At 35.2% G+C, this 16,415-nt stretch overlaps 1 non-coding gene across 1 annotated transcript; it reads right to left on the bottom strand.

The window, feature by feature from the left end:
* Nucleotides 1-333: 333 nt before the first annotated feature.
* On the bottom strand, nucleotides 334-440 carry LOC141681333 (small nucleolar RNA R71). Its single transcript, XR_012558773.1, has one exon. It is a non-coding gene; the product is annotated as a small nucleolar RNA R71 (small nucleolar RNA).
* Between the last annotated feature and the right edge of the window lie 15,975 nt (nucleotides 441-16,415).

The following is a 16,415-nucleotide window of genomic DNA, read 5'->3' as shown; positions in this document are numbered from 1 at the left end:
AATGATATTCAGTCTAGCAATGTCCAACCAGCCATCTCGGCTAACACCTTTGAGATCAAGTCGAGCACGATTCAGATGATACAGAACTCAGTTCAGTTTGGGGGTTCTCCGACAGAAGACCCCAACATGCACATCAGAGATTTTATCGAGATCTACGACACTTTCAAGTTCAATGGAGTTTCAGAAGATGCTATAAAGTTGAGGCTTTTCCCATTCTCTCTGCGGGATAAAGCTAAGTGCTGGTTACATTCTTTACCACCAGGGTCTATCACCAAATGGGAGGATCTTGCTCAAAATTTCCAAACTAAATTTTTTCCCATGGCGAAGACTACTGCATTCAGAAACACACTTACTCAATTTGCTCAGGAATCTGGAGAATCTTTATGTGAGGCTTGGGATCGCTACAAGGAGATGCTAAGAAAGTGTCCTCACCTTGGGATGCCTGAGTGGATGATCATTAACTGCTTTTATAATGGATTTTGTGCTACTTCTAGACCCATGCTTGATGCAACATCAGGAGAAGCCTTATGGGCTAAAAGCTATGATGAAGCTTATGAATTGATTGAGCTGATGGATGCCAATGAATACCAGAACCCAACTTAAAGACTACCTCAAGGTAAGGTAGCAGGAATTCTGGAGGTAAATGCAGCTACTGCTATAGCTGCTCAGCTTAAGGCTTTGACGATGAAGGTGGATTCTTTGGCTAATTATGGAGTTAAGCAGAAGTGGAACCAAGGATGACTACTGTGGAACACACTGCTCCTTAGGGTAATATAAAGGAGAAACAGATCTATCCTCCACCTCCTTTTCCTAAGAGCCTACAGAAGAAAAAGCTGGATAAGCAGTTTGAGAAGTTTCTGGAGGTGTTCAAGAAACTTCATATCAATATAACTTTCGCTGAAGCTCTTGAACAGATGCCCAGTTATGTGAAGTTTATGAAAGGTATTCTCTCTCGGAAAGTGAAGCTTGATGACTTAGAGACAGTTGCTCTCACAGAGAAATGCAGTGCTGTGCTGCAACAGAAGTTACCTCCAAAGGTTAAAGATCCTGGAAGCTTCATTATTCCTTGTACCATTGGAAAAGTGTAATTTGACAAATGCTTATGTGACTTCGGAGCTAGCATCATTCTGATGCCCTAGTCAATCTTCAAGAAGTTGGACTTACCTGATCCAAAGCCTACTTACATGACCTTGCAGTTGGCCGATCATTTTATTACATATCCATGAGGCATTGTGGAGGATTTCTTGGTCAAGGTGGATAAACTCATCTTTTCTGCCGTGTTAGGCCTCAATGATACTATAGAAGGGGTTTGAATATAGTATATACAATCAATTTGATTATGAACACAAGTATGTAACAGAAAACAAGTTTATTCAATATATCAAACTCTGTTACAGTAGGTTTAATCTACTCTCTCAGTGATGTATGATATCACTAAGAGCTGCTAGGGTTACAATGAATAATATTCTCGAGAATGTTAACACTTATAGTGTAAACCCTAATCTGTGTTTATATAATACACAGTTACAAGATAACTACCAATTGATATGATAATGATCCTGTTTCCTAGAATATATCAATCAGAGATTATCTACTGCAGTCCTATAGCTGTCCAATTCTTCATACATATCTTTACTTGTTTAATCCAGATCCTCTCCTGTAAATAAGCTACTTTTCATCCCTGAAGTGTATCCACACTTAAGTTCTGACGCCTTAAGTTCTGATAACTTCCTATCTTCAGTAAGTTCTGATTTCCAGTTAAGTTCTGATATTTTGATAATAAGTTATGAAACTAAACAAATCAGATTAGACATGACATCACAAATATATCTAACAATCTCCCCCAACTTGTAAATTATGAAAAATATACAAGTTAATAGATTTGATGATGTCAAAAACATATAAGTACAAATGCAATGAGATATTATTTTAAATAACTAAATACAACTTACAGTACATGTAGCTTTACCAACATCACTGGATCAATCTGAATCCAAAGTGATTCCTTGTAAAGTCTGTTACCAGCTTATCCTTAGCATTTCTTAGAACTTCAACTAACTGTGCTTTGACTTGCATCAGTTCTTCATCTTCATTATTACCAATATGATAAATGGCTGCTCTGAGTGCAGGAATTGATGTTCTTTCAAGTCCATCTCCAAGTCTGATAACTCCGGGATGTGAAGAGTCTTCATTGTAGCATAAGCATCTTCCTTTTAGAGTTACTTCTACCTTAGCAGAATTCTTCCTCATAGGAATTTCTCTTCCATCATCCTCAGTAATTTTTGGAATGTATTCAGAAGCTTTTGCACCAGAGATTCTGAGAAGATCTCTTATAGCCTTCAAAATGTAATCTGACCATCTTCTTGTAACATCAGATTTTACTTCCAGAAGGTAGTGAATATGTTGAAGCTCTTTGACAGACTTCTTTAGCACATCAGAATCTACTAGTCTGTAAGTTCTGCCATCATTGAGAAACATGATCAATTTTTTCTTTAACTTCAGATTCATCATGAGTATCCATGACAATTTGAGCAGACAACACTTTGTCAATGTGCTTTTGTTTGATTGCTTCATATGGTTTGTCTGTCAAAATGAAAGGATCTCTGAGAGTAACTTCTACTCCTGTTTGTATCTTTTCTTTGTCAAAACCTAATCCAGACTTGTATCTAGCTTGCTTGTATTTTAACCCAAATCTTACAAGTTGATTCAATATTAGATTGGTCTTAGGTTCCACTGGAGTAGCTTTGTTCCATAGCAGCTTCTTTTTCTGATCAAATGTTAAGCTGTCTATGTTAACTTGAGCAGTGTCAGAGGTTGATGTCTTGATGAATTTGTCAGGATTTGTAGTTTCATCTGTAGCTTGTTGTTCTAAAATATCTTCACTCTGAATAACTTGAGCTATGTCAGAGGTTGTATTATATTTTTCTGTCATCTTTCTTCTTTTCAGAGTTTCAACGGTTTCATCTTCTACAGCAGCATCATCAAAGACTTGAACCATCTTGCATACAGGATCCATCAGAATTTGAGGAATCTTCAACTTCTTCCTTTTCCCTTATCTTTGGGATCAGTAGTAGTTTGAGATCTAGTACTTGATCTAGGAATCTCTGTGGCAGATCTTTCTTTTATCACAATCCCCTTTTCTTTTGGCCTTGGTGGCTTTTTACCATCAGAAGCTTTTGACTTTGGTTTGCTCTTCTCAGCAGCAAATTTAGGTTCTTCTTCTCTTAATTCCTCTAAATCCACTCCTGGATTATCCTTAAGAAATAGTCTCTTGGCCAGTTCTTCATCAATAGTTTGAATTTTGGGATCCTTGTAAAAGAATGTTGCTTTGTTTCCCTTGAATTTCAGAGTCTGCAAAAACTTCTGTGAATATTGGCTTCCAGCTTGAATCATTACATCAGAAGTAGTTATCAGAACTTGATCATCAGAATTTGTGATCAACAAAGGAACATCCTAATTTGTAGGCTTCTTTCCTTCCTTATTCCTCCTTTGAGTAGAACCAGACAATCTCTGATGAGAACCTGTCTATTAAGAAGGAATCCTGCTCAATTGCTCTCCTTGACTGTGACCTCTACTCTTATCAGAGTTTCCCTGGTCATCACCATGATCATCCTTTTTCTTCAGTGTCTTGATTGGTGAGCATTTGGACTTAACTACCTTCTCCCCCTTTTTGGCATCATTTGTTAGGAGTAGAGAAAGAAGGAGTTTCACTGAAAATTGGATTTCATTGAGCTGTTTTTGTTGAGAATAGCCATATAGTTGTTGGGGACAAACTTGGCTCCATCATAGATAAGATCCTTAGGTGCCATTTTTGTCAAAATTAAGTGAGAAGTTGTGTGTATAGAGTGTTTGATGAAATGCCTGTGAGAAAATAGCTTCAGAGAATAATAGAGAGTGAGAGAAAATAAGAGAGATTAGAAAAGAGTAAGAAAGTAGGTAAAAGATTGTAAAATCTTTTATCACTCGTATATTTATTCTCTCCACTAATTACAACAGCTAATTTCTGAAGCAGAACCGACATTTGACACCTGGAAGCATGTAAACAGTCAAAACATTATTAGTGGGCACGGTAAACGTGCAGTAATTATTGCTCATATGCGGTTACCAAAACAAACACGCAACCCATTAACCAAATGATTATCACTGTTTTTATCTCACTTAATTATTTTCTGATAAAATGACCATTATAGTAAAAACTAATAATGAATCAACCAATTAAAAAGTGACACATAAGCATCAGAGTTTGTATCAGAACTTGACTATTATCAGAATTTAACGGTCATCAGAACATGGCTTCTGTACTCAACAAAATGAATGACTGTGTTTCTTCACACAAATACTAACTGGTTTCTTCAAAGTTTAATCATCAGAACATAATCCGAACTTGTCCTCAGAATTTATGCAAATAATACTTAACTGTATATCAGAAATAACTTAATCACCACAGTAATTTTCATCATTCATATGGAGTGATAGTGTGTGTATGTGCAAATGATTGGATAAAGACTAAAGTCTGCTAAACTTCAGTATATCTTAGAAGTAAGACATAACTAAGAAAAATGCCTAAATTCTGTCTTGAATTGTGAAGTCTAATGTAGGATAAAGTTATGCAAGAATCCACCTCAACTGTTTGTGCTTATTTTATGCATCTTTTGAAATTCTTTTGACAATGGGTTCTCAGTATAAATGAGTTACAACTGCCATCAGAATTTATGCTGTTATTAGAATATTTCTCCACTAATCAGAGAATGTGAAAAATCACCAAGAAAAATTAATTTGCTTTTCTAATGCATATTACTTAATACCAGCAATGCACTTGGATCTTCCCTTTCACATATTTACTCTAGTTCTCAAAGGAGTACCTGATTTCAATTTTTCTTTTCTTTTATTTTCTTTAGATAAGTGAGGCTTATCAAGCATGTAGTTCATCCTTAAGATTTACTGACATCAGAACTTGACAGATAAGAAGCAATAATCTAGTTTGTGACTTAGTAATAAGATACATGAAGTAAATTTGACTAAGATCAAAGTCATAATTTGCTTGTGTTATTGATTTCCACATAAATAACTAATTCAAACACGGGATACATAGTTTGTTCAAGACTACTAAGTCAGCATCTAAAAAGATAATCCTCATTGGATTGAATAGTCACAGAACATTCAAAACACTTTCAGAGTTTATAGAATCACATCAGATAATATGCAATATGTTACAATTTAAGCGTATATTACATTGAGATAAGAAAATCTGTAAACACTGATCATAAAGTCTGATGTATGAGAACAAAAACTAAACAGATTTTGAGAAAGAACCTGAAACCATTCCAAGTTCATTTACCAGTCTTCACATAGTGGTTTTGTGAAGATATCTGCTAGTTGTTGATCTGTTGGAACAAAATGCAATTCCACTGTACCTTCCATCACATGTTCCCTTATGAAATGGTACCTAATGCTGATGTGCTTTGTCATTGAGTGTTAAACTGGATTTCCTGTCATAGCAATAACACTTTGATTATCACAGTAAATAGGTATCTTAAAAATTCTAACCCATAGTCCAGTAACTGATTCTTCATCCAAAGAATCCGTGCACAACAGCTTCCTGTAGCAATATATTCTGCTTCTGTAGTTGATGTGGAAATTGATTTCTGTTTCTTGCTAAACCAAGAAACCAATCTGCCTCCAAGAAATTGGCAGCTTCCACTATTGCTTTTCCTGTCTATTTTGCATCCTGCAAAATCTGCATTTGAGTAACCTATTAGTTTAAAATCTGATTCCCTAGGATACCACAATCCTAGATCAGCTGTACCCTTGAGGTACTTGAAAATTCTTTTCACAACTATTAGATGAGGTTCTCTTGGATCAGCCTGAAATCTTGCACAAAGACAGGTAGCATAAATGATATCTGGTCTACTTGCAGTTAAATAGAGTAAAGAGTCAATCATACCTCTGTAGTTAGTAATATCTACTGATGCTCCAGTATCTTTATCTAACTTGGTGGTTGTGGCCATGGGAGTGGATGCAGTTGAACTGTCTTGCATTCCAAATTTCTTGAGTAAATTTCTGGTGTACTTGGATTGATTTACGAAAGTACCTTCTTCAGTTTGCTTGACTTGAAGTCCCAGAAAATAGCTAAGTTCTCCCATCATACTCATTTGATATCTTGACTGCATTAGCTTTGAATTTTTTTCATCGAGTTTGGCATTTCTAGAATCAAAAATGATATCATCAATGTAACACCCCCAAGTCCGGGGTCGGGGATTCGGGTTGCCACGAGTTCCATTTCCCTTATCAATACTTAATCTTAACAGTCAACCAACTACTGCATACTGTGACCCCACAATATACACACACACCACAAGTTATAGTCTCAGAGATGAATACCAAAAATAACACAAGTCATTTTATTCCACAATTATAAGTCATTACACATCAAAAGGGTTTCTGAATAAATTTACATATTCTTTGCCATTATTACAATTCATAATATACATAAGTCTGGTACATCAATAGTTGAAAACCTAGCCTATTGGTAGTTCCTACCTCAGCTACGGCGACATCAACGCTTACAGGAAACTGCGGAACGTTTCCTATCCGCTCGCGAATTGGGAGATTGATCCTGTTCATCTTGTCTATCTGTTATTGTGTGATGAAAGAAGAAAGCAAGGGTGAGCAACAAGCCCACCGAAATAATATGTATAATAATTAACAATACATGAGCATTCTCATAGTACTCAAGAAAGTCTTGGTTAAGAAGAAATGAACCAAGTTGATATCTTCACGCGACCAAGTCGCAAAATATTCAGTATATACATACATATATACTTTTCAAAATCTTGGAAGTCCTCTTCCATGCATAATAAACACAGAGTTCCAGTTTATAACTGTATAAAAATATCATTGCAAGGTGATCTCATATATCTAACCTTGTCTCAATGTTTTTCTGAAAATCTTTGATATGCATAAGATAATCATTTACTAGATATAAGTTTAAAAGATGAAGTTACAAGATACTCCAATATACTTATATCTTTTCCGAATACTACTTGAACTACCACCGTTCAAGTTATAATTAGTTTCAAAAGTTTATCACACTGATGAGACTACAAGATAAGACTTGAATAGATTCAATCTTTGAAATATCATTATAAATAATAAAGTTATGAGATACTTCATTAAGTCCTGATATATATATACACACCTATATATATATATATACATTTCATACACTCCTTGAAAACCTCTGTTATGAAAATTATAAACAGAGTTATAATATCTAATGAATTTGGAAAGGAGAAAACCTTGGCATAAATCTGATATCTTGTTGATCAGGCAAAGATACCAATAAGTAACCTATTCTACTAGTAGATGGATGAATTCCCCACTGGTCATCACCCTGGACGCAATAGGACCTTATGCTGGACTGCCACTCAGCCACTTACGCATTTGATGGACTCCAACTGAGCCACTTACACTTTCATGGACGCCCACTGAGCCCATGTTGCTTATGCCGACTCAATAGATGGTCTTACTTCCCGAACGTCGGGTAAGTAATCAATTCATTTATCAAAACAACAACCTCGTTGCGAATATAAAATACACCACAGAGCCGGATCCCTCAGGTTTTGAGCGAGTATTTAAATGCCCTTTGAAAGGAAGATCTTAAATATAAAAAAATGAGTTTTGGGATCCGCTCTAACTTTTAAAAATCATTTTGAAGACTCGAAACATTTTTAAGAATGTTTGGAGTACCGCTGATTTATTAAAATAAATTAGTCCCAATATATTAGAAAATATCTGAATATTATTATTTAAGTAATATTCCCAAAAAGGATAATCTCTATAAAAATAATCGAAGTAGAAGTGTTAAAACTCATACTTGAAATGGGTATTAAATAACCAAAGATATACTTATACGAAAGTACTATCTTTATTTGAATAATCAAAAATAAGTTTGATTATCGAAACATTATTCTTTAATAAAATAAAGAATATTACTTAGTAAATAATCGGAGTCATAAGTCCTCAAATGAATATTCAAAGTAATATTCATTAATAAAATAAACGGAGTCATATGTCCTCGAATGAATATTCAAAGTAATATTCATTAATAAAATAAACGGAGTCATATGTCCTCGAATGAATATTCAAACTAATATTCATTACATAAAATAAAGTTATCGAATAAACCTTATTCGATTAATAGTTTTGAAAACTATATCAATATATATATATATATATATATATATATTATACTCGGGAACATCGACTCCCGGTTTAGAAAAATGTTCACCTTTGGGTCCCCTATACTAAGGGTATACGCACTACTGCTTATCTCTAGCATAGGTATTATGCAACTTTAAGCATTGAAATCAACATATAGATAACCAGATTACGAAACAGACATGCATATATATACCATCTCAGCATGCTTCAATATATCGTAAAATTTGCTAATTAACCAACATGCATCTATCACAAGATAATGCATATACATATATACATCACCACAACAGTATAACAGGTAGAAAACTTGCATGAGTGCTCCCGGATAGACTTAAGATTAGAGTGGGTCCGATAACCTATGAACAACAACATAAGTTGGAATTAAACCCCAGTCGCTTAAGAAACTAGACTTTAACCAATTGAACCCTAACGTTCTCTTATGGTCACTCCTACGCTTAACGAATCACCTAAGTCGTTCGAGTACCCTCGGCTCCACTATTTTTAATAAATTAACCATTAAGAGTTTTAAGGCGATTCTTTCACGAGTACCTTACCAACTGCCTAATCCACTTAACATAATTGTTTCATATCCCAATTAGTCATTTAAAGTCCTTAACCAAGGTTTCAAAGTAAGGCGAGGGGTAATGGTTCGTTCGCGAAACGCCGTTACTTAAAACGGTCGTTTCTCCTAAACCGTACATCGGATTCAAACGAACCACATATCAAAACGAAGCTCGTAACATAAACTATCTAATCATGGCAATGGTCAAAACCTAAGAGTGAGTCCTCGGGTCCTGATGTTAAGAACAAAAACAGTCTAAAGTAAATCGGACATTACGACGGCTATGTTTACGCGATTACCAATTTTTATCCTACTCCAAATCAATCACAAACCAACCAAAATTCAACCATACAACCAAACTCCATCCATACTTCACTACAACAGCCCCAACACCTCAAGTTTTTCCAATTTACACTACTTCCCAATCATGAACTAAAAGCTTACATAAGTTCTTTAACTAATCAACAAGATTTACAACTCCAAACACATCACAAAACCAACACATCTCTAAACACACCATAATCAAGCTTCTCATGAACCATTCCAAACATAAAAATTCTAAATATACAAAAGTAGGGCTAGGGTATGAGATTATACCTTCCTTGGTGAGTAAAAGTAACTAAGGAGCTTGGAATCACCCTTGAAAGTCCTTACCAAAGCTTAATCTAAACAAAAACTCAAGAACAAAATTTCAAGTTCTTGAAAAACACTATTCACCAAGAACTTTGATGAATTGATTAGCTATGTTAAACATGGAATCTTGAGCTTAAACTTATGGCTCATCTAAGTTATGAATTATGGAAGCTAAAGAAACAAACCTCTTGAATTATGAAGGTGTGTAGCTTGATTTTTGAAATTTTTCCTTTGCTTTTCATGGAAAAGTCGAGAGCAATAGATGGGGGAAGAAGAGAAATGAGTTTGTTTTGGTTGCTTTTGATTTTGGTGTTTGTGAAATGAATACTTGGTGGAGATTGCTTTTATAAAGTGATGACATCACTTGGATGACCTCACCTCCAAGCCACATGTCTTTCCCTTAAGGTTTGATGATGTCACCTTCTCTTTTAACCACTTATTTTAGCTTTTCTTGGAAGCTTCCTTCCCATTCTACTTGTATGTGCTTGTCCCTTGGTCGTTTATTTGTTTTTCGTTTCGCTTAACTCTGTTCTCTTTCGTTGTTTGAGGGATCACATCCGGGATCTTATTACTTGGGTTCCCCTAAATCTTTCTCAATATCTTATAATCATTTAATAATCCTCTCTTATAATCCTTGAATTTAAATCCCTTTAACCATGTTACCTTATACTCAATTCTTTCGGTAACATAGAGTACTAATAATATCTCAGAAGATCAATAAAAGAACCCCTACATAGTGTGGTATGAAAAGTTTTCTTATTCAGCATAATCGGCAAAATCACAAAAATTATAATCAACAAAAATTAAAAATTCCAAAAATTGGGGTTATTACAATCAACATAAATTTTTACTAAAAGTAAGTCCTTGCCATGGTTGATATAGAACAGAGTTTTATCAATTATGCCTCTGGTAAATCCACTTTCTAGAAGAAATTGTGCCAGAGTTTCATACCATGCTCTTGGAGCTTGCTTTAGGCCATAAAGTGCTTTATCAAGTCTGTAGACATGATTAGGAAATTTTGGATCTACAAATCCTGGAGGTTGTTCAACATATACCTCTTCCTCTAATTCTCTAATGAGAAATGCACTTTTTACATCCATTTGAAAAACTTTTAACTTCTTGTGAGCAGTATAAGCCAAAAAGATTCTTATGGCTTCCAATCTAGCAACTGGAGCATATGTTTCATCATAGTCAATACCCTCCTGTTGAGAGTAACCTTTAGCAACCAGCCTTGCTTTGTTTCTTGTAATTATGCCATCACTGTCAGTTTTGTTTCTGAACACCCATTTTGTACCAACAATTAATCTGTTCTTTGGTCTTGACACTAGGGTCCAGACTTTATTTCTTTCAAATTCATTTAACTCTTCCTGCATTGCTTGCACCCAATCAGCATCTTGAAGAGCTTCTTCCACTTTCTTTCATTCAGTATGAGATAGAAAGGAATGATAGAGACATTCATTTGTTGTTGCTGTTCTAGTTCTGACACCTGCTCCAGGATCTCCAATTATTAAGTCAGGTGTGTGTGATTTAGTCCACTTCCTTGCAGATGGAAGTTGATCTCTAGAACTGGATCCTCCCCCATGATCCATGTTATCTCCATCAGCATTTTCTGATGCTCCCCCTGAAGTTATGCTCTCTAAGATTCCAGAATTTTAGTTGGATCCTTCAGGAATTAAAGAATTAGAGTTTCTAGAATTGTCAGAATTTGGCTCATCAGAACTTGATGAATCATAACTTGAAGAGCCAGTGACTAATTCTGATGCTTCTTGAGAGTCTTGAGATATGGTGTAACACCCCCAAATCCGGGGTCAAGATTGAGTGTCACTAAACAACTTTAAATAATATAAACCTGTATATTAAAACAAATATACAGATAACCCCTCATTAATCAGGATCGCTTACAGGTTATGGTATGAAACAAGAATCTAACCTTCTAAAATTACAATATCTAAATACAATTTTAATACCTCATTACTAATTTCCTCGTATTGATCACTCTGATATCTCCAAATTTCTTCAGCTGGAATCTCGCCACTTTTGTTGTCTATTAAAAACTATTCACTTTCGTCCTTATTTGATACTAAAAGAAATAAGAGTTCACAAAGCAAGAGTGAGCCAAAAATGCCCAGCAAGTATCATAAATGGTTTCCAGATGTCAGATCAAAGAAACTCCTGGAAATGATTGTTGAATGATTTCAAAACATCTTTATATCTTTAAAACAATTGAGTGAACAAAATGTCGACCCTCATTGGCCTTAAATCATAAATCACAATTTTTTTGTAAAAGAACAGTGAACGTTTCAATGTTTCGTCCTTTTGAATCAAATCTTTGTTTGATTTTGTAATTATGAACTATTTGGGAAGGAATGTCGTTAATGGCGAACAAGAATAAATTAGACTGGACACTACAAACCAACATATGCATTATACCCTGCTGATCAGTCAGGATACAATACGGATCTATACCCACCTGCATAGACCCAACCAACATATGGGGTACCGAGGTACTATGGCCCAAGGGTCCGGTCCATCCCCGACCCATAGGATCCAGCTCATCACTGGTCCTCATAATAACCGTCAAGCCCGTAGAGTATTTTGATGTCAAACCATTTTGATCTCAAAACATCCCAACTCAGGGTTCGCAAATAACCCGAAAGAATGGGTATTTTCTCAAGAGAGCAATCGAATTATAGGAACAATAATGAAAAGAACTGGCATAATATGAGTAATTGCAGCGAAATATAAAACAGTTAACTATTCTGAACTTAGAATAAGAGCGAATAAATATTTGCAGTATTTCAGGAGAAAGGTTAGGAATACTTGCCTCAATTGATAATCCTCTGATCTTTAACTAGCTGCCATAACACTCAGTCCTATTGCATTTGTATTTCCCTTGACAGGCTACTTGACCTTTCTTATTGTTTACCCTCTTAGGTTTATCTTTATTCTGAATCCACTCATTTCATTACTAGACACAATCAGGCTTTACTTCTATAATCTTTATCTGGAATTGAATGTCTCGCATTATGCGTATCTATCACAAATAATACTATTCAATGAACTGACAATATATATACACTTATCCCTATCGTCTACCCGCCCGATAATAACAAATAAGGATCACATCTCAATCATATAACATTTAAAAGACATGTTGAGTCACAAGTCACATAACACGTATGCATAAGTCATAAAATCATATTATTCATATAACACGTAGTCACATAATTTATACAACATATAAGTTGAGTCGTCAAAAGATAGATCTTGATACATTTAGAATTGGAATCGGGTCAAAAGAGTATTTTATTGATCAATAATAGACTCAGAATGATTCATAAAACAAACGACCTTTAGATACAAAAGTATTTAGGTCTCAAAAATATTTTTAATAGAAGCAAAACATTTTTTTGAGTCCAGAGGCGTTCGTTTCGTATTAAACGGACGAACGGTTGATTTATTATGAATTTTTGAATATTTTCGGAATTAAAATTGGACTCCGAATCATTTTATAATTAAATAATAGGGTTGAAACACCCGAATATGACTTTAACATGATTTATAATAATTGTCGAGCCTTGAAAATAATTTTAAATAATATTCACATAATAATCATTTATTGATAAAAATAATTACACGATATTTCCCGAATGTTACATATGGTATGATCATCAGCTTGCTCCCCCTGAACAGGTGGATTTTCCTTTGGAGCAGTTACCACAATTTTAATAACATCAGAATTTGACCCGTCAGAACTTACAGGATCAGGATTTATGTCATCAGAATTTACAGAATCAGAATTTACATCTTCATTTTCAAATCTCAGCTGATCATGATCATTGAAATCTTCAAGTCCAGTAATTTATTTATCATCAAAAGATACATTGATAGATTCCATGACAACCCTTGTTCTTAAATTATAGACTCTAAAGGCTTTTGTGGAAAGTGGATATCCAACAAAAATTCCTTCATCAGCTTTTAGATCAAATTTTGACAGCTGTTCAGGATGAGTCTTAAGAACAAAACACTTGCATCCAAATACATAAAAGTATTTCAGATTTTGCTTCTTTTTCTTCACCGTCTCATATGGTGTTTTTCCATGCTTGTTTATTAGAGTAGCATTCTGTGTAAAACATGCAGTCTGCACAGCTTCAGCCCAAAAGTAGGTTGGTAGCTTTGCTTCATCAAGCATAGTTCGTGCAACTTCAATAAGAGTCCTGTTCTTTCTTTCTACAACTCCATTTTGCTGTGGAGTTCCAAGTGCAGAAAATTCATGCTTTATTCCTTTCTCTTTGCAGAACTCTTCCATGATTGAATTCTTGAACTCAGTGCCATTATCACTTCTTATTATTTTAACAGAATATTTGACTAACTTGTCCAGCTGTCTGACATGATCAGTTAGAGTAGATGCGGTTTAATTCTTCTTGTGCAAGAAATACACCCAAGTGTATCTTGTGAACTCATCCACTATAACCATAGCATATTTCTTCTTTGCAATATACATGACATTGACTGGACCAAATAGATCAACATGCAGTAAGTGATAAGGCTCAAGAATTAAGGATTCAGTTTTGCTCTTGAATGAAGATTTTCTTTATTTTGCCTTTTGACATGAATCACAAAGACCATCAGGAGCAAATATTGATTTTGGCAGTCCTCTCACAAGATCTTTCTTTACTAGCTCATTTATGTTGTTGAAATTTAAATGAGAGAATCTCTTGTGCCAATTCCAGCTTTCTTCAATTGATGCTCTACTTAACAAGCAGATTGCAGAACCATCAGAATTTGTTGAAAGTCCGGCTTCATATATGTTACCATGTCTGTAACCTTGCAGAACCACTTTGCCTGTAGAATTACTTGCAACTTTATAGTGTTCTTCAAAGAAATCCACATGATAACCTCTGTCACAGATTTGACTCACACTTAGCAGATTGTGTTTAAGTCCTGAGACAAGAGCTACAGTTTTAATTATGACCTTCCCAAGATTGATATTGCCATATCCCAAAGTCTTTCCCATGTTGCCATCTCCATAAGAAACTCCTGGGCCAACTTTCTCCACAAAGTCTGATAGCAGGGCTTTATTTCCAGTCATATGTCCTCAACATCCACTGTCCAGAACCAAGATGTTTTTCCTGTTGCCCTGAAATCACAAAGACCACTATTGATTAGTTTTAAGGACCCAGACTTGCTTGGATCCTTTGGCCTTGTTAAGTTTGTTAGCATTTGTAGCGGATTTACTTTCAGAGTTAATGCTAACATGCTTTTTATCAGACTTTGCATCAGAATTTACACTAAAAGGAATTACATTAACTTTCTTTAAAGAAGGTTTTATTTCATAATAATCATAGTACAAACTATGATATTCCTTACAAGTATAAATAGAATGCCATAAACTACCACAATGAAAACAAGGATTTTATGGTTTAAACCTAACAGACTGACTCTTAACTCCTGATCTAGCAGGTAAAGAGTTTATATCTTTATTTTTCCTGCAAAAAGAAGCAAGATGGTTAGTGTTTCCATAATTATAACATTTCTTTCTAGGAGCATTAGGAACAAGCATATAATTATTACTTTTATTCACACCTTCCTTTCCATTCCTATTTTTCCTAGCTTCCTTTACCTTGTTCACATTTTTAATCTCTTTTAGCTTATACTTATTTAATCTAGATCCTCTCATGTAAATTAGCTGCTTTTCATCCCTGAAGTGTATCCGTACTTAAGTTCTGATATAAGTTCTGACGCCTTAAGTTCTGATAACTTCCTGTCTTCAGTAAGTTCTGATTTCCAGTTAAGTTCTAATATTCTAATAATAAGTTCTGAAACTAAACGAATCAGATTAGACATGACATCATAAATATATCTAACATGCTGATTTTGTAATTCTTGATTTTGAGGAGGATAAGAAGATTCCCATAATCATGGGAATACCATTCTTGGGTACTGGCCGAACCTTGATTGATGTGCAGAAGGGTGAGCTGACTATGCGAGTGCTGGATCAGGATGTGACGTTCAATGTTTTTAATGCCATGAAATTCCTGACTGAAAACGAGGAGTGCTTAAAAGTGGAGTTGGTCGATTCTATGGTTACTTCAGAACTTGATCAAATGCTAAGGTCTAATTCCTTAGAGAAGGCCTTGTTGGGGAATTCAGATAGTGAAAATGATGAAGGTGATGAACAGTTACGGTATTTGAATGCTTCTCCTTGGAAGCGAAGGCTAGATATGCCTTTTGAATCTCTTGGATTGGAGGAGTTGAACAAATCTCCAAAGCGCCTCAAGCCATCTATTGAGGAAGCTCCTATACTTGAGCTGAAACCATTGCCTGAACAATTAAGGTATGCTTTTTTAGGTGATGCATCTACTTTGTCTGTTATTATTGTATCTGACCTTTCAGTTAGTGATGAGGAAAAGCTCTTAAGAATTCTGAGAGAGTTCAAGTCGACAATTGGATGGACTATAGCATAGATCAAGGGAATCAGCCCTTCTTATTGTATGCATAAATTTCCATTAGAGGAAGTTAGAAAGCCTACTATTGAGCAATAGAGAAGGCTTAATCCAATCATGAAATAAGTTGTGAAGAAAGAAATCCTCAAATGGCTAGATGCAGGGGTCATCTATCCTATCTCTGACAGTTCTTAGGTGAGTCCAGTTCAGTGTGTGCCGAACAAAGGAGGTATCACTGTTGTTGCTAATGAAAAGAATGAGCTCAGTCATACTCGAACAATCACGGGGTGGAGAGTTTGCATGGATTACAGGAAGCTGAACAAGGCCACAAGGAAGGATCATTTCCCTCTTCCGTTTATTGATCAGATGTTTGACCGATTGGCTAGCATGAGTACTACTGTCTTCTGGATGGCTATTCGGGTTATAATCAGATTTATATTGCTCCAGAAGATTAGGAAAAGACTACCTTCACTTGTACGTTTCGTACTTTTACCTTCAGAAGAGTTTCTTTTGGGTTGTGTGGTACACCTTCCACAATTCAGAGATTCATG

The sequence above is a fragment of the Apium graveolens genome, chromosome 8 (assembly GCF_009905375.1).
Source record: "Apium graveolens cultivar Ventura chromosome 8, ASM990537v1, whole genome shotgun sequence".
Classification (NCBI taxonomy): domain Eukaryota; kingdom Viridiplantae; phylum Streptophyta; class Magnoliopsida; order Apiales; family Apiaceae; genus Apium; species Apium graveolens.
Note: the sequence above shows the minus strand (reverse complement) of the source record. Positions and strands in the feature narration are given on the sequence as shown.